The sequence below is a fragment of the Pteronotus mesoamericanus genome, unplaced genomic scaffold (genome assembly GCF_021234165.1).
Source record: "Pteronotus mesoamericanus isolate MK-2021 breed Mesoamerican mustached bat unplaced genomic scaffold, CSHL_Meso_final contig_177, whole genome shotgun sequence".
NCBI lineage: Eukaryota > Metazoa > Chordata > Mammalia > Chiroptera > Mormoopidae > Pteronotus > Pteronotus mesoamericanus.
In genome coordinates this window covers 5543579-5565291 of record NW_026555073.1, presented here as the reverse complement: position 1 = coordinate 5565291, position 21713 = coordinate 5543579, and the positions used below count along the sequence as shown (strand labels likewise).

The window sequence follows — 21713 nt, the reverse complement described above, 5'->3', positions numbered from 1 at the left end:
ATAAACCACTATGAAAAAATATGGCAGTTTCTTTTGAAGTTAAACATATACCTACGATATGGCCTTAGAAATTTCAGTCTTAGTCATTTATCACAGAGGAATTAAAATTTATCTTCACAACAGAAACCTCCATGCAAATATTCATACAGCCTTATTTGTAATAGTCACACGTGGAAATATCCCAAGGGCAATTCAGAGGGTTAGTAGTTCAACTATTGTAGCCATAGTAGAGGATAGTATGCAGCAATAAAAATGAACAAACATTGTTCATTTTTGAACATTGATACATGCAGCAACCTCAAGATCTCAAGAGAGTGTGTTCAGTGAAAAATTCAATCTCAGAAGGTTATATACTTATGCTTCGATTTATATAACAATATTGAAGTGACAAAATTATAAAATGGAGAACAGATGAGTGATTGTTAGAGTTTAGGGATGGCAGTGAGGGGAAGGGTCCAGCTATAAAGGAGTAGAAGCCTGAAGACCTTCATGGTCATGACAGTTCTGCATGGCAGTTGTGTTGCCGAACAGCAAGAGGGGTCCCGCTGCCCGCCACCACCCTCTAAGCAGAGTTACGGAAGCAAAGCCTTGGCGATAAAGGAAAGGAGTCTTTATTCAACAGCTACACAATTTTGCAGTAACAGCTTTCCACACGCATCAGTCACTTAAGCCTATCAATTAAGGCTCAATTCTAACACCTGAGTTCTCCTAGCATCTCTCCCCGTTAGTTTTAATTACCTTATTTCTATAGGGTTAGTTTACCATCTAAAACAACCTAACGCACAAAAGCTACACAGTTCTGGAAGGATGGCAGGCGTCTGCCTCGGAGCCCACTCCCTCTAGAGCACCCAAAGGAGAAGAACCCAGCCAGCCCCTGCCAGGCCAGCCCGACCCTAGGCTGTGCCCGGAGTTCCTTCTCCCACCCGAAATACCTTACGAACACCTTACCTTCCACAGGGAACGCAGGCAGCTGCAGCGCCATCATCCAGGCATCCTTGACCAAGACGAGAGCCCGAGAGCCCTCCTTTTCTTTCACATCTTCTTGCCTGTAATTCCACGCGCTCTGGAGGCGTCCAGCTTCTCAGCCGATCCCGTCCTAGACCGTTTACCACCGCCTCCGGCGACCCCTCCTGCAGCCCCTCCCTCCTCCTCCCCAGTGAGCTGATCAGAGCTCTGTGTATCGGTTGCAGCAGGTCTTACAGGAATCTACACAGAGGGTTAAAATGGAACAGAAGCATACACATACACACAAATGAATACATGTAAAAATGATGAAAACAATAATATTTGTAGTCTAGTTTGTGGTGGTGTACAAATATTCATTTCTTGGTTTTGATATTGAACTACAGCCACTTAACATGTCATCATTATGGAAAACTATGTGAAGGGTATAAGAAACTCTATTTCTTTTGTAACTCCTTTGAGCCTATGATTATTTCGAAATAAAAAGAAAACAAACTATAAAGAAAAGCCTCAGTACATTTGACTACATCATTATCAAAAACTTCTGTATGACAAAAATACACCATCGTTAAGTTAAAACACAAGTGATATTATTGAAAAAATAATTGTAACATACATAATAGAAAAAGGGTTAGTATCTAGACTATCTCAAGCATCCCTGTAAATCAATAATAAAAAGAGAAATGTTTTAATCATAAAAATACAAAAGGTATGCATCAACGTTTTAAAGAAGAGGAAAACCAAATAATAAATTTCTACATGAAATAACGTTCAAGTTCATTAGTTATCAAGAAAACACAAATTAAAACAATCTTTTTCAGCAAGCAACTTGGCAAAAACAGAGGATGTAGAAATGAGTGCTCTCAAACACTGCAGGTGAATATGCATTTGAACTACCACTTGGGAGTGCAATTTGACAGTAGTTATTAACAATTAAAAAGTATCTTATAGCTCTGGCTGGTGTGGCTCAGTGGACTGACAGCCTGCGAACTGAAAGGTTGCCGGTTCAATTCCTAGTCAAGGCACCTGCCTGGGCTGTGGGCCAGGTCCCCAGCAGGGGGCATGTGAGAGGCAACTACATCTGGATGTTTCTCTCCCTTCCTTTCTCCCTCCCTTTTCCTCTCTTTCAAAAATAAATAAAAGCTTTTAAAAAGTCAGTTACCTATTCATCTTCTACACAAAGATATATGGTTACTACAACAAATAAAGTTTTGTAACTATGCACAAGGAGACATGTGCAAAGATGTTCAGCATTGGCAATAACAAAAAATTTGGAACGGCCTAAATGTCCATGAATAAAGGATTGGAGGAAAAAAACATGATTTATCTATACTGTAAACTACTGTATGTCAGCTAAAAAGGTTAATGACATGAAATTATTAAGATGGATCGATAGATAATAGATTAATAAATAGCACATATACACACATATACAAACGTATGTACATACCTGAATAAAAAGTAAACTACAGAACAACGTATTCGCATGGCATCATGCAATCACACAAATCATATGATATGCTTTCTATGACTATATAAATGTGTATGTAAATGAATGGTAAAAGGCCTAGTAAAATACAAACTGAAAAGAGAGAGGAACTAGGACAAAGATTGAGAAAGGAGTAGTGAAAGGGGTCTTTATTCTTATGTGTAAATATGGTAGTTTTCCAGTGAAATATATACATATATTAAATGCGGAACTAGAAAAATAATAAGCTACCCATAAAATCAGTTACAACTGGGTTTAACTTCAACTGACCATGTGAGCTTAGGTAAGTCTCTCACATTTCTGGGTCTCTACTTTTATGTTTATAAACTTAAATAAGACTTGCCTTGGGTTGAGTTTTAGAGAGTATATAAGTAAGATAATAACATATAGTAAATGTTTAGTAAATGTTAACTAGTGCTGGCATTTTTATTATGTTTCTATAAGAACGTCCCTTGACCTCCAGTGTACACTCTGACCTGGTCATTTACTGTCGTCGGCCATGTCCTCATCTGAGACCCTTCCCTAGGGTTGTAAAAGGCCTCACATGCACAACCAACTGGAGGCATCAACCTCTTCATGGCAGAGGGTGGGTTAAGATTTTTTCCTGTTTTGTTTTGTTTTGTTTTAATAAATAAAGATATTACAGGCTAAACCTAAGTTGTTATCTACTGTGTCTCCAATACTTCTTTGCCTTTACCTTTTTACCATCGGCCCTTTGGATGTGCTTCTCTGAAAACACCTAGAGACAAGTACTGGACTAAATTCAGATAACCTGGAGATTAAGCAGTTGGTGAAACTCTTCTTGCTTGTAAAATGGACAAATTATGTCCCATCGTCTTTATCTGTTGTGGAAAATCAAAGGAAAAATAAAATGAAAGAGCCTGTGTACTGTAAAGATGTATAAAAAGGAGAATATTATATTGATTTCTTTTCTTTTTTAAGTTTTGCAAAGCTGAGGAAGGTCCAGGGGGGTATACATTTGGGAAGATGCTCCAAATTTGGCCCTGAAGGTTCCTCCTGAGGGAGGCTAGTTCTTAGCTACTGCAGGTCTAAAGGCCCCAGCCAGGCCTCTGTGCAGGCTGGGTTGCGGGACAGCCAAGGAAGACGGGACAGATCCTTGCAGCCTAGGCTGGTGTGTGGCCTGGTTCTCGGGCTCACTCTCCGCTGCGCTGGGCTTTGCGGGTCAGCCGGCAGCGCTGGGTCTTGCTGGTACGAGTGGCACTTGGGGGCTTCTTGGTAGAGTCCCGGGCCAGTGGGGGACGTTTCCTCTAGACTTTTTGGTGACTGTGTGAGTGCAACGATGGTGTGAGAGAGGAAATGCGCTGGGATAACGGGGTGTCTGGATTTCCTGGGTAAGGATTTGGTCGGCTTCTCCTGGATGACACCTTCTCCTCGGACCTGGGCTCAGCCTCTTGTCCAGGTGGGGGCAGCCCGAGCAGCCGGGTCCCAGAGGGGTCCAGACCACTGACGGTGGTCATGGTAACTGTGTGATAGTCATACTGCACTGACTCTGTCTTTGCTGTCACCAGCTGGTCCAGTTCATCCGCCTCCCCCCGTGCCTCCTCACTGCCAACATCTTCAAATATTGCTGGTGGCGCTCCTTGCGGATCTGCTTTGGTTCTCGCCTGAGCCGCTGCTTGATCCCTTCTCTGGCCGCCTTCTTCCTCTCGCGGGAGCCTGTCAGGGCCTCCCTCCGCTTCCCGTCTTCGAAGCTGACAACGAGCCGCGGCCATCGGTTGTCGACATCCCCTTCCTTCCTTCCTTCCCTTTATCCTCCTCCTCCTCCTCCTTCTTCTTCCCCATAACTATTATATTGATTTAATATTGCTTTTTAAAAATGATTAACCAGTGGTTACATTTAATAAATAACATAGACTTATTGAATAAGTAATGTAATTTCATAACTACTAATTTTATTTAATAGCTAATTCGATCTTGATGGAGGAGAAATATTTGACTGGAAAGATTCTCTGCATCATTTCTCCTTTATACATCTGTGGGAAGCCAGGGATGGTTCCATAAGGACCTCATCCCATTTACCTTTTTACTCTGACAATAGCCAGCCGTAGTATCTAATGCCCAGGGCACGCTTATCCAATGAATATATAAGCAATTTATCTTTACTTTCTTGAGGATAGACTTTATAGATTCCATTTCCTCTCTTCTCACACTTAGTTCTGATTTTAATGGTAAGTGAATATTAGGCACCATTTGCCTTCAAAGCTTTGGCCTATGGTATGTGTGAAAACCCATTCCAATGAAACTGGCAAGAATAACTGCACTACAGAAAACTGTTTTCCAGCCTCCCTTCATTGCTGGCAGGGAAGAGTTGCCAGTGTAGCAACGAAGACATGGACAGTGAAATATAAAAGAACTTTAAATGTCATTTCAAATTACCCAGCCCTGAAAAGGGGTAATAGTGATAAGCTTTGAGATCATCTCTTCTTTCAAACTCAAACAGAAGAAATGCTGTTCCTCAGATCATGAACTAATCTGGGCTATGTGCGTTTATTTGATGTTTAGAAATATTTATATAACTTTATCAAATTCTGCATGAGTGACCAAAAACTTAGAAGCAGTAAAGAACCTGAGCTCCAGAGCATGCTGGGTGGGTTTTAGATTTGACCATTTATAAGTGAGTAACTTTGGGCAAATGACTTAACTTCTCTGTCTCATTTGCCTTAGCTTTAAAATAATTATGAGATTGTTTGGATGATTAAATAATATTTTCCATGCAAAATGCCTGAGATTTACCAAGCTATTGATAATGACAATAATCACCCATCATCAATATGCTATCTACTATAGTAAGCAGCAGTAATAAACTGTATGTTTTATTTTTTTTAATTTACCCAACATTCTTCTATGACTGTCAAATTCAAGCCACCAAAAATAATGCCCTTCTTATTAGAGGCATTCAAAGGACCTGTCCGATTGACTGAGTGTCCTACTATACTCATTTCTAAAGCAATTCAGTTTAATACTTCTTAACAACAAGAGTTGATCATCTATTATGTGAACTTGGTTTTTATTCTTTTGTCTCCCCCTCCCTCTCTCTCTCCCATGAAACATTGTCTTACAATAAGGGTATGAACCATCACATGATTAGATTATCCTGGATTATCTGAGCTGGGCCAATCTAATCATATGCATCCCTAAAATCGGGAGAACCTTCCTGGACTGTAGTCAGAAGATGTGATTGGGGAACAATGGTCAGAGATACAATATTGCTGGCCTTGAACATAGGAGAAAGAAGTCTTGAACAAAGGCATGAAGTTGGCTTCTAGAATCTGGAGCAGACAAAAAAATGGAGTTTCCCCTCGATCCTCCAGAAGGGAATACAGCCCTTGATTTTAGCATGAGGAGACCCATGTCCGACATTTGACCCACAGAGATTTGCAGTTGCAAACATGGGATATTTGGGAAAAATTTCCCTTAACCTCTCTGAACTCCTGACCTTCCCATCTCTATTCAGGAAGATAGATCCTATGTTTACCTCAAGATACTCTGCCAGCACTAAAAGGAAGCAGAATGAATTTATATTCTCAAAGAAAAAAGGCAAGATTCTCTTTTACCTCTTTTCTTCCCTTATTTATCTTTAGCTCTGTAATTCACTATCCATTTCTGGAGCACAGCCAAAATCCAACTTTGGGCATTTTCATGACTCATTCTTCCTCTGGAGATAGTCTCCAGCTGGATTTCAAAAGGTCAGCTTGACTAGAATTTCCCTTTTTGTTTTGACTTTAATAAATGTTCCCAGTAATATATTGACAACTTGTCTGTTCCAACTTTGCTCTTCCTCTGGTAGGACTTTCTACCAACTAGAAAGAAAGGGGCACCCAGGGAGCAAAAGAGTTACAACATTTTTCAAGTCACGTCTCTCAATACCCAGCGTCAAAAGGTCTGTGCAGCACTTTTCAAACACAGCTACTCCCTTTCTTTACTAAACTCAGTTGAAGGGATTATGGAATAAGAACACTCTCTTCTTCAATATCTGCCTGGAAGCCAGTACCAATGTTTCCCCACCAGAAGGGTTAGGTGCCAATTTAATTGCTGGAAAGCAGCTCTAAACTAGGTATATCTCAGGGAGACTTTTGAACTGTAATCTTCCACTGCCTCCCCTCAACCTTCCCCTTCCATTCACACATCCTTTCATTCTCTCCTGATTTCCTCTTCTCTCTCATCCGTCTTTTGCTTCCTTTCTTCTACCCGATGAGTTGAAAGACACTTATCTTTGTCGAGGAGAAAGTTTAGAATCGCCATCTACTGGTTATAGGATTTAAGTACAGGTTGTGGCTGTGTATTCATGAGTATTTGCATGCTTGATTATTGTCCATTTCTACAGTGATTATTTTCTTTGCATACTCCAAATTGTTTCCTAAAAAGTTAACTTCTGTTTATCAAGTCTTCTTTTCCATAAAAAGTGCTTCTAAGAGATTTTAGAGCTATAATTAGTAAATTATAATTTACTAAACCACTTCACTAGAGGAACTCTGCTCAACTCACCAAGTGCCTGGTCCACAGTAGGAATTTAGTGGGTGTATTTTGAATATTTTGAACAAATATGTGTTGAATTGGTCCCTTGAAGCAAACCCTCTTTCTCTGTGTCTGTCAATATCAACTGTTAATGCAATATGTACCTGTCTAACTAGATTATTTACCTTTATTCACTTCCCCTCTAATTCTTCCTACATTTGTTGCTGGATTAATTTTCCTAAAGTTGAGCTCTTTATTCATGCCAAAAACATTTTTATAGGTCTCCAGTGACTTTCCATTTCCCACAGAGTGAGGTCCAAAATCATTACACTGACATTCAAATCTCCCATTCCTCAGTTCTGATCTTATTCTAATTTGCTGGGTTCGTCTCTTACAGCCTCCTTCACAACCAAAATGAATTACCTGTCATTCACAAAACATACTGTGCATTTCACTGTCTCTGCATCTTCTATTAAAAAGTTGATTTCCTCCCTGGCCTTTGAGGCTCAGTTTGTTGGAGCATCGCCTGGTAAACCGAAAGGTCATGGGTTCGATTCCCGATCGGGGCATATGCCTAGGTTGCTGATTTGGTCCCTGATGGAGGTGCTTGTAAAAGGTAACCAATCAATGTTTCTCTCTCATAGCAACGTTTCTCTCCCTCTTTCTCCACTCTCTAGAATCAATAAGCATGTCCTCGGGTAAGGATATTAAACAATAAATAAAAGTTTATTTCTCTTCCTGCTCTACATGTTGCAACCCTTTCCCTCTCTTCAAATTCCCTCTTGTAAATGGCTATCTTTTGTAAACCTTCATTGATTATCAGTGGCATATATGTTCCCACCCCAGAACTTCCCTCTGTTGCTTCTGAATTCCGTGATCACTTTATCTTAATGTTTCTCGTCACTTTGCAATTTCTATATTGTATTCTTTGTGCACATGTTATATTCCTCCTACTGGATTGTGACCTTCATGAAGTATTATTATTTACTATTCATATTAGTATTTACTATTGCTTATTAAATACTTATAGCTCAGAATTACAGAAAGGTAATATAGGACCTAGTATGTAATAAAGGCTGAATAAGTGTTAGTTGTCATTAATGTTATTACTGCTGTTGCTCATGTTTTAAACAAATACTCCAAATTTTACTGCTTTTTTCCAAATTACACACCTTTAGAAGTCAAAACAATCCAGCCGTGTTTTCATTATCCCAAAGCTTTTCTTCTTTTATGAAACTTTAAAAAACATCTTACTGGTAGGCAGCAATCTGAGAGTCGCTCTGCTTGTTTCAATCCTGGCTTTGCCACGTTACATAGTTGTTTGACCTTGAACAAGTGGACCCCTCTGTGCTTCACTTTCCTCAACTATAAAATTAGGATAATAATAGTGCCTACTTTATAGGGTCATTATGATTATATAAGTTAATGTGAATGAGGGCTTATAACAATATCTGCAACTATTATTATGTTTAGAGTGACACTGTGAAACAGGCACTTTGACATACTTTGTCTCATTGAATCCTCAGAATTACTCTGTGAGGTAATATTCATGATTCTTATTTTTGCAGATGGAGAGGTGAAACCTTAAGAAAGTTAAATATTCTTCTAAGGACAGTAAAAGACAGAGAAGGATTCAAGCCCAGTTGTGTTTGCTGTGCCCTAGAAAGAAAGCTAAGGAAACGTAGCTATCGATGTTATGAAGAATTAAGAACATTTGTACACATAGACAAAGAAAGCAATTGTCCACTTCAGTACTACAAGGTCTTTGGCACCACTATCATGTCATTGTATGGCTTAAGTATTGCCCTCTCTAAACTCTTAAAAAGATTAGTACCTCAGCATGAATGATTTTTATCACAGTCATTAATACTGATAGGAATGTGTAAAATCAGGAATTCCCAAACGGAAAACATTTTCTTTAGGTCGACTCTTGTATAGTATACCTCATTCAGAGAGCCTGATTTAACCTGGTTTCTCCGTCTTGATTTGGAAGAAGCAATTTTGGGAGTACCTGGGACAGGCCCTGCGTTCAAACCCCATCATTGCCCCTTCCTATCTGTATGACCTTGGGTAAATCACTGAGCCTGCCAGTGTATTGAGTGCTGGCCTGCGAACCAAAGTGCTGCGGGTTGGATTCCCGGTGTCGGGGCTTGTGCCCGGGTTGCAGGCCAGGTCCCCAGCAGGGGGCGCGTGAGAGGCAACCACACATGGATGTTTCTCTCCCTCTCTCCCTCCCTTCCCTTCTATAAAAATAAATACATAAAATCTTTTTTTTAAAAAAATCACTGAGCCTGTTTCCTTATCTGTAAAATGAGGACAACCATTTCTCCTTTAGATAAAGTTGTAAGTATTAAATGAAGATGCACAAAGGTGTTTAAGAGCCGTTCTGGGCACATGGCAACTGTTTAAACAACAGTTGCTATTTTATTCTAGCTTCTGTTGGCTTCAGTGCATGGGAAGCTCTCGCCTTCTGTCCTAACAAAAGGAGCATTATTAGCTACTAAAGTGGGGTAAAATAACAATAATAATAATCCGAAGCATAACCTTAAGACTGGTATGTCTTTAAGTCTTCAGTAAAGCGTTCATAGATAAGTTTGGGTCTTGCACAATTATGATAGAAAAAATAGATTATTATTCTCACTTTAGGTATGGAGAACCTGAGTCCCTTTGAAAAACAGATTTAGTGACTGATCCAAGATCACACGTTCATTGAGCAGCAGAGCAGATGACACCAGGTTTTCCTCTCAACCAAATTAACTCTTAAGGACTTGGATAGAACCTCAAAGTTGTCTCATTTCTCTTCTTGCTGACTTTACCTCTCAGGTACTTTTTCATCCTCTGTCAATGGCTCTTCCCTTTCGTTTCCTTGAGAAAATTATGTCACTTTTTGTATTTTCAGGAAAAATATGATCAAACTAATTTTTTCAGTAACTTTTGTATGTTCAATATCATGTACGATCATGAATGTGGTTTAATCATTGTCATCAATTTCTTAATCATTTTCAAGTCCTTGAGAGAGAGTGTGTACAGCACACATACAAAAGTATCTCTCAGTAGCGTAGAAATAGGAAGAATGTCTGGGAAGAAAATTGCTTGTGACTTTCATAAGATAAAATTGAGTAGCAGAAAATGACTAAAAAATAAAGGCTTTTCTTCTCCTGTTTAGTGCTTTCCTTTTTCACTTTCACCTGTTTTCATATTGTTTCCTGTGTATTTTGTACTCTCCAAACACCACAGGGGGGAGAAAATCAGCCTGAACCTTGAGTTTCCTTACTTTTGTCCTTTAAAGCACAATCTTAAATGCCTTAAATATTATCTAGACTTTAAACAGGGTGTTCACTTGTCCTATCAATAGCATCTGGGGCTTGTTACATGGTTTTTCTTTTTGGCATGTGGAATCATATTGCAATGAGACAGAGGTAACAGAACAATCTTTCCCTTCCTTTAAAAAAAAAATTTGGAGGTGGGGTCAAGGGGTGGTGATAAGTAATTCACAGAGGTAATAGCCAGCAAAAAAGAATTTTTTAATGATCAATTATGTAGAGAGAAAAGAGTACAGACCACATGCTATATTAAGATCATTTTCTTTGCCCCATTAGTAATGCATCAATGAAATTAAACAAGCAGATGTTGGCCTTCGTGCTAGATGGGCTTCATGACTGTCCTTCTATTTCACTGTGTCTCACTTTAATCTACTGCCCAGCACTTATCAAACATTTGGAAGCATCCAAATCAGTGTTGCATAACCCAGCTCTGTGATCTATCGTCTAATTCTTTCAGCTCCTGTTTGCCTCTTGTTTGGCTTTCATGTGGGTAGCAGAGGTCAATCACCTTAGGAGCTGTGTGTAGTCCTTCCAGCTTCCATTTGTGCTGTCTGTCTACCCTGCTCCCTTTCCTCACAGACCTGCAAGATGTGTTCCTGCTCACCAACACTGAGATCATAACTGATTTACAGGGGCCCATTCTTCAGTTTCATTTAGGAGGTCACCTACCAGGTTTGCTGCTCACTGTCAAAGGGAATTCAATTAACACACCGTAAGTGTGGCAGACTCGCTAATGTTCAATATAGTTACCAGCTGCCTTGAACTTTCTGGAACATCCAGTTCTTGGCTACCCAGAGAGGCCCAAGAATAATGGAAGAACTCTTCCAAGTTGTTTCTTTTTCTCCTTCTCTTTTTCTCTCAATTTCCTTATTTCACCAGCCTGATGAAAAATGGTTCAATTTGTGCATCTGAGAACCATACATTAATATGATCAAAGGGAGCAAAGACTGAGTTCATATTTAAAGCAAAACAAACTCTGAGAACAATTTAATGAACGCCACATTATTACCATATTGTGGACTAAACAGTGTGTCTGAACATTGGTCAACATACTTCATGCTTTCTGTTTGCTGCCAAAAGCATTTTATAAATCTGTAGCTTTTCCTCACTCCCAAGGTTCTCTGCAAAGAACTAAGGTAATATACATTTGTAACATGTCCAATTGAATTTCAAGTAATATTATATTTGGAATACTTTCCCAACTTAAATATATACTCTCTCTATCCACGTCTGAGATTCTCAATGCCCCCTCATTGGACATGGTTCAAACAACAGTCAGTGCATTCTACGTGAGGGTGAATGTAATAATGTCTCTTAAAAGAAACATTAAACAAATAAGTTTTGACTCACTGAGTTCACTGAAACAGACACACCATATTTTGACAGTTCGTGTCTGGCAACATCTGGCATCGTATTTATACTAGAGAGTAGTTAAGATGCATTGTGAATTAGCTTAAGGAAAAAAATGGCATTTGCTTCATTTGCTTGAGACATTTAGAAAAGCCATCATCTGAATTATTTTGTCAACAAAATTGGAGTTTCAAGAAAAAGATATTAACAGTATTTTCACCTCAATTTTAGGATTCATTTCCCATAGGTCTCAAGTCAAAAAATTTCTTCTTGACTTTAAGATGCCAATGCACCCACTTTTAAACAATGCAATTAGAAGCAGAAGCCCCAGCATTTTGCCCCAGTCCTGTTGGTTTTCAGTTACATGGCCCTAGGACAAGAAAATGTGAGCTGTTGCTACAGCCAACTGCTTCAGTTGAAGAACAAAGACCGACTTTTTTTTTTTCTTTCACATTAAAAAAATGGTTTCTTAAATTTATTTCTCTCATTTTGGTTTTCCTATGGACCCATTTGAGAGTAAGTTGCAAAAACTGTAATTCTTCACCCCTAAATACTCAGTGTGTATTCCCAAAGAACAAATGTAGTACCATATGTAACAATAATATAATGATCAAATTCAGGACATTTAACACTGACACAATTCTAACATCTCGTGTACAGTCCATATTCAAATGCTGCTAATTCAAATGGCCTAAATAGAAGGAAGAAGTAGACTGATTAGGTCAGGGAAGGAGGTAATAATCATCATAAGAATTGTGTGAATCTGAAAGGCTTCACTTTGGCTCAATTTAGCCTCCTTTAAAATGCTCCCCATAGCATGATGTCCTGAATAGCTAACTCTCTTTCTCTTTTTCAGTTTCTTTCATCCCCTATCCCATAAGCTAGAGTTACATTCTCTAGCAAGGAAACAGGCAACTGCTGATTAAGTAAAAGTATCAGATAAAACCATTATTCTGGAAACCTTCATTTTATATATTTTTCTTTTCATTGTGGGTACAATCACATAACATTACATTGACCACTTGTGGTTAGCATTCTGGATTTTGAAAAAACAATTATAAAGTGAACCACATTGGTATTAAGAATTCACTGAAATGGAGCAAATTAAGAACCATATGAAAAAAATAAAGAATGCAGATTTCTACTTGGATCAACAACAAAGAATAAATGCTTCAACTCCGAAGTACCCCACTGCCTTTTCAATCACTTTCATGTTTTTATTCAATGTTAAGGAGATGCACAATGTAAATTCTGGTGTTAGGGAAGAAGCCCAAACAATCCTGGCAGATGCCCAATATGTTTGCACAAGGCGGGCTTCACTGCCTCAGATATACCATAAATGCAACTCAGTGGAAAGGAAAATAAAAGGGAAGACTATCTAGACATTAAGCATGCCTCCTAAAATCTCCAAAGTCTCCAAGGCTCAATACTGTCTGGATCCCACCCCAAAGATAAGGATAAATGGCATCGTGGTGAGGCACTGGGAAGACATACATCTTTATGGCGTAGTCATGTTGGGAGGGTCTCTCAGTGATTTCTGAGCATGGCTGTAAGCCAAAGAGAAAAAATAAAATCACAGCCTGGATGCACGTGTCCTTCTGGGGGCTGCCTTTCCAGCACCTTCGGCTGTACAGTGCTTCAACACGTGGTTTAGGAGCCAAGATTGCCCGGGTATCAAGCTCAGATCCACACTTGACTAGCTGTTTAATGCCAAGAAAATCTCTGAGTCCATTTCCTTGTCTACAAAATGGAAATAATAACATATTCTTTTCTCATAAAGTCATTATGAGATTTAAATGAGAATTATTTGTGAAATGATCAATGCCTGGTATAGAAAGAACCCTGTGAGGAATCCTTAAATGACTGATGCTTTTTTATCTGACTCCTTTAAAGTACATTTTGATGTGATGGTTGTTAGAAATATGACAAATATACTTTGGAGAATGCCAAGGAAAAGCACAAGTATGAGGTATGTAAAAAAGTTAGCAAAAGGGTGCAAATGTTTTGTGAATTAGCTCCTTTACCAATCAAGGGTGCGGGCCCTGCCTCTCTCCAAAGCTTCCCTATGCCTTTGCCCAGAAGACAGTTAAAACAACACCAAGATCACTGATCAAGAAACAAAGCTGCTGGGGACAGACTAGAAGAGATGAACAGAAAATTAATTAGCCACCAAGGGACTAGAGTATATGCCATGGGGCAGTTCAAGACCTTGGTCTTAGAGCACCAGGCAGACTTTCGCTCACTTCCTACTTCTCCCCGTGTAAAGCCAGCCATCCCCAAACGTGTTCTGCTCAAACCTTTGCTCTTGCCCTTCTTGCTACCTGAAATACCCTCCCTTTCTTCCAGTAACACTCCTCCAAGGTCCATTTTCTTCTCACAGCCTCTCTCAGCTTCTCAGATTCTTCAAAGCCACAACTAAAAGCCTGAAGTGAGATAGAGAGTTTACACCTTTGCCACTGCTGTTTTCTAGCTGTTCCATCTTGGGAGAGGTACCTAATCTCTGTGAGGTACAGTTTCTTCAGTTAAATAGGATAAAATACCCACTTGATCAGGGGCTTATGGGAATTGATTGAGACAATGAATACATAACACAGCATAGCTACACAATAAATGGTAGTTCTGTATTTTTATTACAAATTAACCCTTCTCTGAAAATCAAGCTATTTGGACCCTCAAGACTGAACATTTCATATTTAGTATTTTAATTATTTGTGAAATCACTTACCTCCCTTACTATGCTCCCATGATGACGATGATTACTTATCTACTACTCAAAACTTTCTATTTGCAATTGGCAGAAATCCAGCTAAAACTAGTTTTATCAATAAAGGAAATTTATTCATAACTGGAAACTCTGGAAAGATTCAGGGGCTCAAAACTAACACAAAGAGTTGGTCTCTTTGTTTCTTTCTGTGTATGCCTGGGTGATGGGGAGGGAGTGGCTTTTAGCAGCTCTATTCCTACATCTAAGCAGCTTGAAGTCCCATGAAAATAAATGACCTCTTTTAAAACAGTTCCTTGCCCTGGCAGGTGTGGCTCGGTGGAATGAGCACCGGCCTGCGAACCACAGAGGGTCTCTGGTTTGATTCCCAGGCAGGGCACATGCCTGAGTTGTGGACCAGATTGCCAGTGCGTGAGGCAACCACACATGGCTGTTACCCTCCCTTTCTCTCGCCCTTCCCCTCTCTCTAAAAAATAAACAAATTTAAAAAATAAAACAAAAATTAAATCTTTTAAAAAATAAGATAAAATAGTTCCAGCAAACATTCTGCAGTTAACTCTTAGACCAACTTGTCAATTCCTAAACTAAATGTCTATGGTTTAGGAGACAGTGATTTTGATCGGTCAAACCTGAGACAAATGACAACCTTACTTATTGCAGAATGATATCAGTCCTACTGGACTCACGTAGACTGAGAGGGAGAAAGTGATGTTTTGCCAGAGAAAAATGAACACGTATGACTCTAAAAAGAAGGAACAGGTGATGGGAAAGAAAATTAATTAACACTTTTTTCTTCCCCTTTTTTGAAAATTAATAATGACATTTTTTGAGCTACCCCCTCTAGGCATCATAGCCAGTCTCCTCAGTCTTCTGCATTCAGTTTCACCCTAAGTGGCCTTCAAATCCATATGCACACTGAGGACCTTCATGGAGGAAAATATCTTAAAAGCCACTTTCTTGGATATCAGGTCACCTTCAGTTCCCTCAACGTTCACTTCTGTCCAAAATGGAGTAACAGAGACTAGATTTACCTACCTCCTCCAAACAACCAAGAAAGACAAACAAAAATAAGTTTTTTAAGATAGTGGATATCGGACAACAAAAGACAATGATATCTGAGAAGTAAAAACCAAATGAGATGAGTCTTACAATTTTCCCAGGGTACCGTCTCAAGAGATTATCAAGGGCGCAGAACAAGGAAAGGAAACAGAAGGAACCAAAAGAAACAAGAGAAGAGAGGCCAAGTTGGCTCAAGTTCACGATAGGAAATACCAGAGAGAAGAGAGCTACAGAGAAGGAAATTTGCAGAGTTGCAGATGGTATTGAGTTCATACTCATTGCTGAATTAACATAACGAAACTACTAGAGGAACAACTATTTAATAGGATTACGAAGAATACTACTCACCCAGGGCTAGAATTAGTGCCTATTCCTACCAGTCAAATTGGAAAAACCTCATAATTTCCAGGCAAACAGATACTGAGAAATCATTCACCTCAGTGGTGGAGAATAAGGAGGCTTGAGTCTAGAATCCAGGCTAAATGATCTTGTCCTGCCTAACAAATCTTACAATGAATACCAGGAATTATTCAAACTTTTTCCAAATAACTTAACTGTAACCTAGAATAAAACCCCACAATATTTATAGGAATACCAAAAATATCCAGTATCCAAAAATATAAAATACACATTTGACATCCAAACAAAAACTACCAGGCATGAAAATCAGGAAGGAAATGCATGCCATAACAAGAAATATCAATCAACCAAAAGTGATTCAGAACTGACACAGATGTTAGAATTAGCAGACAAGGATGTGAAAAGCGCTATTGCAATTATATTCCATATGTTTAAAAAGCTACGTGGAGACATAACAGATAAAAAAAGAGTCAAACTTCTAAAATGGAAATTATAATGCTTGATTTTAAAATTCATTGGCAGTGATTAACAGCAAATTACAAAATTACATATCTCAGAAGAAAAAGTTAGTGTACTTGAAGGCATAGCAATACAAGCTATACAAACGGAAACACAAATGGAAACAAGAATTTAAAAAAATGGAAAGAACATCAGTAAGCTGTTGAACAACTTCAAGAGACTGAATATATGTATGTGTAGCTGAAGTACTCAAAAGGCAGGAGGCAGAAAAATATTTAAAGAAATAATGGCTGAGTCCTGGCTGGTGTGGTTCAGTGGATTGAGTGGGGCCTGTGAACTGAAGATTGTAGGTTCAATTCCCAGTCAGGGCCCATGCCTGGGTTGCAGGCCAGGTCCCCGGTTGGGGACGTGCCAGAGGCAATCAATTGATGTTCCTCTCACAGATTTCTCTCTCTCTCTCTCTCTCTCTCTAAAATTAAATAAATAAAGTCTTAAAAGAAAAGAAATAATGGCTGAAAAGTTCCTATCTGATAACAACTATAAACCCACAGGCCCAAGAAGTTCAACCAAACCTAAGCACAAGAAACATAAAAAAAACTAAACTGTACCAAAGCATATCTTAAACAAATTGCTAAAACAAAACAAAATGGTAATAAAGAGAAAATCAAAATCAGCCAAAGATGAAGAAAGACATCATATATAGAGGGACGAAGGCAAAGATGGCAGCACTTTTCTCATCAGGAACAATTCAAGCAGGAAAACAGGACAGCAACATTTTTAAAGTGTGGAAAGAAAATAAACTATCAAGAATAATTCCATGCTTTCATTAGTCAAATAAAAACTGGAGTTCTTAATGTCATACGAGCTTTGTTAGGAGAAGAAATAGAAAAAAAAAATGCTGTTTTCAGAATATTTGCTTGAATATGCCAGTAAGAAAAATGGCCATTTTAATTCCATGCAGTAGCAGAAGCCAATACTTTATACTTTTTTAAAAAGTTTTATTTATTTATTTTTAGACAGAGGGGAAGGGAGGGAAAAAGAGAGGGAAACATCCATGTGCGATTGCGTCTCGCGCGCCCCCTCCTGGGGACCTAACCCGCAGCCCAGGCATGTGCCCTGACTGGGAATCAAACCAGTAACCATTTCATTTGCAGGCCGGCGCTCAATTCACTGAGCCACACCAACCAGGGCCAATATTTTGTACTTTTAACAAGTGTATTTTTACATTTATTTGGGCTAATGTGACATTATTATCTGTCTCCTTGATTGGATGGTAAATTCTGAGTTGGTGGTGCGGGGTTGGGGGAAGGGAGCTTAGAAGAGCCTGTATCTGGTTTTGCTCATAGTTGTCTCCTGCAAGCCTATTCCAGGGACTTAAGTCACACCCTTTTAAGATGTTTTATGAAGAAATAGATTTGTCATGATTTGTGAAGAATGAAAAGTTAATAGCTGGATTTCTCTTTAAGGCTTTCTAACTACCATAATGGATGCTGCTGAGAACCTGTGAGCTCTTTTGGTCAAGACACCTTCCTATAAAAGAAGATTGGATGTGGCTGGACACTTAGGAAACTTCCCAGTGCTGGAGATTTACTTCTACAGTCAGCAGTGCAGAGAGGCTACGCCTCCTCAGTTTCTCTGCAGCAGAAATGGTTGATGCCTAGAAATCCTGCAGAATGAATCAATAACATTTTCATAACAGCTCTCTGAAGACAAATAAAATGAGAAAGCCCTGATTTGTCTTGGAGGATGCGCTCCCATTATGGTCGATTTCAAGCTACTTGAAGTCAACCAGCTCGCAACCTTCTTGAAAATTTAACAATAGGCTTGTAGGAGTTAGTCCTAGACAGCTTCAGCATACCACTGACTCCATGCCATCAAAATGTGGACATATAGTTATCTTATTCCTGCCAAGTGGCTCTTTGGAAGCAAATATATTTATAACTGTTGTTTGGAATTTAAGCTCTGAAAAATTAAAAGGCACACATATAATCTGGGGGCTATGAATGGATATGCTCTAACTTTGACATAGGATTGTTAGCAGCACTCTGTACCTCCTTCTTTCTTATTGATTAATTTGGTCTTTTGGGGGGGCCTTAATAAATCTGGGTACCTGCTGCTGAAATCAATCTGGTAAGACTAACATTTCACCATGGAAATTAAGTATGCCTGGGGAAGAAGAGAGGACAAGCCTTTTGGGATGTTCAGTGATTCTACTTATTAAATTCTCGAAAGAAAATTTAGTGTAACTGTTGGAGGTTTTATCAACTTCCAGGTCATATGAATTTGTCTGTTTTATAACATGTCGGAACTAATATTGTGTAACACTGTTGTGGGTGGGGCAAATTAAGGTTTCTTGTGATCATTTTTAAATGAAATACTAATAGGCTTTTAAAATTATTTTTCTTCTGTGTGACAGAAAAGGAGAGTGGGGATGCTGCTGGATTTGATTTTAGCTCTTTTCAGGTTATTGCTACATAGATGCTAGGTGCTTTTCCACATGCGAATTCATGTATAGAATGGCGTAGTGACGGTATATAATGGGGGGATATCAAGTACCCCGTACCTTAAAAGCCTGGGAGATGATTTCTCATGAGTGTGACTTTATGTTGACCACACATAACCCTGCATCTGCAGCCAGTTCCTCTACCCTATCTGGCATAAGGTTAGGACTCTACACACCACCCTCCTGTCAACCAACCTCTAACAGCAAATTTTTAAAACTCTTATCTATTCTGACTGAAAACAAAAAGTATCCTGTCTCATCTGAAAGCTAGATAAGGGAGGGGAGAGAAGTCCTAATTGAGTACATTTTTCCATCAGTGTGTTAGGGAGTTGAGACCAGTGTGTACCAGCTGAGCCAAGTCCCAAGGTACAGACTGTTAGAAATATGCCACATTCAGTCCGCAGTTCAGAGGAATTCCTGCATTCCTGACTTACAGGCTGCTTTGCATAGGCTGTGAGGGGGAATCTTAATTGATCACATTAATTCTATGGTCTCTGAAAAGGAGCAGTCTAGTTGTTTAATGGTGTATGGCAGCTCAGCCTCTGTGTTTCCAGTTCAGGACATGGAGAATAGGGCATGGGAGCTGAGGGAAGAAGGAAGATAGGGACAGAAAGAAGTAGAGAATGTGAGATGGAGACAAAAGCTCTGGGACCCAGAATCAGTCATCCTGGCATTTCCTGTTATCCCTGCCACTAATTTCTGGTGACCTTGAACAAGTCACTTTTTTCCCCTAATTTCCATTTTCATCATCTGAACAATGAAGGTGGTGGACTAACAGTTTCAAAAGGCCTTTCTAGACCCAAGATTCAGTGACTTTAAGGACTCCTTTAACACCCCTGACAAGGACCCTTACTCTCTTTACCTTAAGGAAAGTGATAAGAACTCAGAACCTCTTATAGCTCTAAGAGTTGTAGTTCAGGTTATAAAATGACCATCACATATATATTGTGTTTTGATCATAACAATAGCTTTCTGAGATATGTAGGGTGGGTATGTTCATCCTCAGTTGACACATGAAGAGACTGAGGCTCAAAGGCTAGCTAACACTTACTGATCACCTATTCTTTGTCAATGTGATAAGCATGTAACATTAATCACCTCTCTCAATCCTCTCAATGACAATAGACTTTTATAGCAGGTAATACGATGAGCATAGTTGGCCCTGTACAATGTGCACTCACGTTTTTGTGCACATTATACACAGGATTATTGTACCCAAGGTATGTAATCATTATCCTCATGTCTGGTGTGCAACCTTAATTTTTCCTCAATATTTTGGCGCATTATACATGGAAAACATAGGGTTTTTCCATTTTACAGATGAAGATACTGATTCACAAAGACTTGCAATGTCTTGCCCACAGTCTCCTAGGTAGCAAATGCCAATCTGGTTTCAGAGCCTTGCACCTAACAATTACGCCATGTAGTGCCTCTCTTACATGGATACAGATCAGAATTTGCCTTTGGGAATAGGAGATAAGGGTAAGGGAAGAAACTCCCAGAATTAAAGGAGCAGTGGGTCAGTTATGAACCCGCTTTGGGCAGGCAAACTCTTTGGGAAAATGTGAATACAAACTGTCTTTGTTTTCTCCTGGCATTTCCTTCCCCAGCACCGATCGAGACTCACTTCCATAGGCCATAATCTTCAAAGCTCAAGGAGTTGGTAAAGCAATGTCTACAAAAGGGGTTTTCAATTTCCATCAGCTAGGTAAAAACCTTTAAACAGCCTCAGCTCATAGAATTAGATTCAATTGGTAAAATTAAGATTCAGTTCGTAAGCTTTCCAAGAGATTCTAATGCACACTCAGTGCCCAGAACAAATGTCATTCTCAGTCTTGGCTGCACATTGAAAGGTGTGGGACACTTACACAATGGACTACTACTCAACCATAAAAGAGAAGGAAATCTTACCTTCTGCAGACAGCACAGACGGACCTGGAAAGTATTGTGCTAAGTGAAATAAGCCACTTACAGACAGACAGATACCATATCATTCCACTTATATGTGGCATCTAATGGACAAAATAAACTAACAAACAAAACAGAAACAGCCTCATAGATACAGAGAACAGACTGACAGCTGTCAGAGGGCGTGTGTGGGGGCTGGGTGAAATAGATGAAGAGATTAAGCAAAGAAAAAAAAACCCCATAGACACAGACAACAGCATGGTGATGACCAGAGGGAGAGGCAGGCAGGGGCAGGTGCAAGAGGGTAAAGGGGAGATAAATGTTGATGGAAGACTAGACTTTGGGTGGTGAACACACCATACGATACAGATGGTGTATTATAGAATTGTACACTTGAAACCTATATAATTTTATTAACCAATGTCACCTCAGTATAGTCAATTTAAAATTTTATACACACACACACACACACACACACACACACAGAGTCAGTGTGTGTGTGGCCTGTCCAGAAAGTATCCAACCATGTAAAATTGAGACATTTAGTGAAGAAGATATGAGATACAAGAAACATGTACACAGGACAATGATGCCCCAGTCCCCTTCAAGGCAGGCACCTTGGGACCTCACGCAGTTTACCCAGTCACCATCAGCTGCCCTGTTGTATTTTCCTGAATCTCATTGATGGTCTGAAATCTCTTCTCTTTCAAAGGTTATTTTAGTCTACAGCCATATTACCGTGAACATGCCTGATCTTGTCAAAGGTGATTTTAGTTTGGGGAAAAGTCAGAAGTCACAGGGTGCCATATCTGGGCTCTACAGGGCTGGGTCACCAGGGTGATTTGATGTTTCACCAAAAAACTCTGCATGAGACAGTGATGCACAAGTGTGTGCCCTGTCATAATGAAGCTGCCAATCACCTGTTGTCCATAGCTGCAGCCTTCTGAATTATTTGAATAGTTTCCATGGACGAACGTTCAAGCTTAACACCAAATTGGACACAGATCCATTGCTCTACTCTCTCGGTCATTTTGAATGTGACAGCCACACAGTACACATGCTCACTCAACAGCGTCTACCACCCCCATTGACCAGTGAAGT

At 39.4% G+C, this 21713-nt stretch overlaps 1 pseudogene; it reads right to left on the bottom strand.

Annotated features, from left to right (window-relative positions):
• Positions 1 to 3606: 3606 nt before the first annotated feature.
• On the bottom strand, positions 3607 to 4211 carry LOC129065372 (nucleolar protein 12-like; annotated as a pseudogene).
• Positions 4212 to 21713: the final 17502 nt, after the last annotated feature.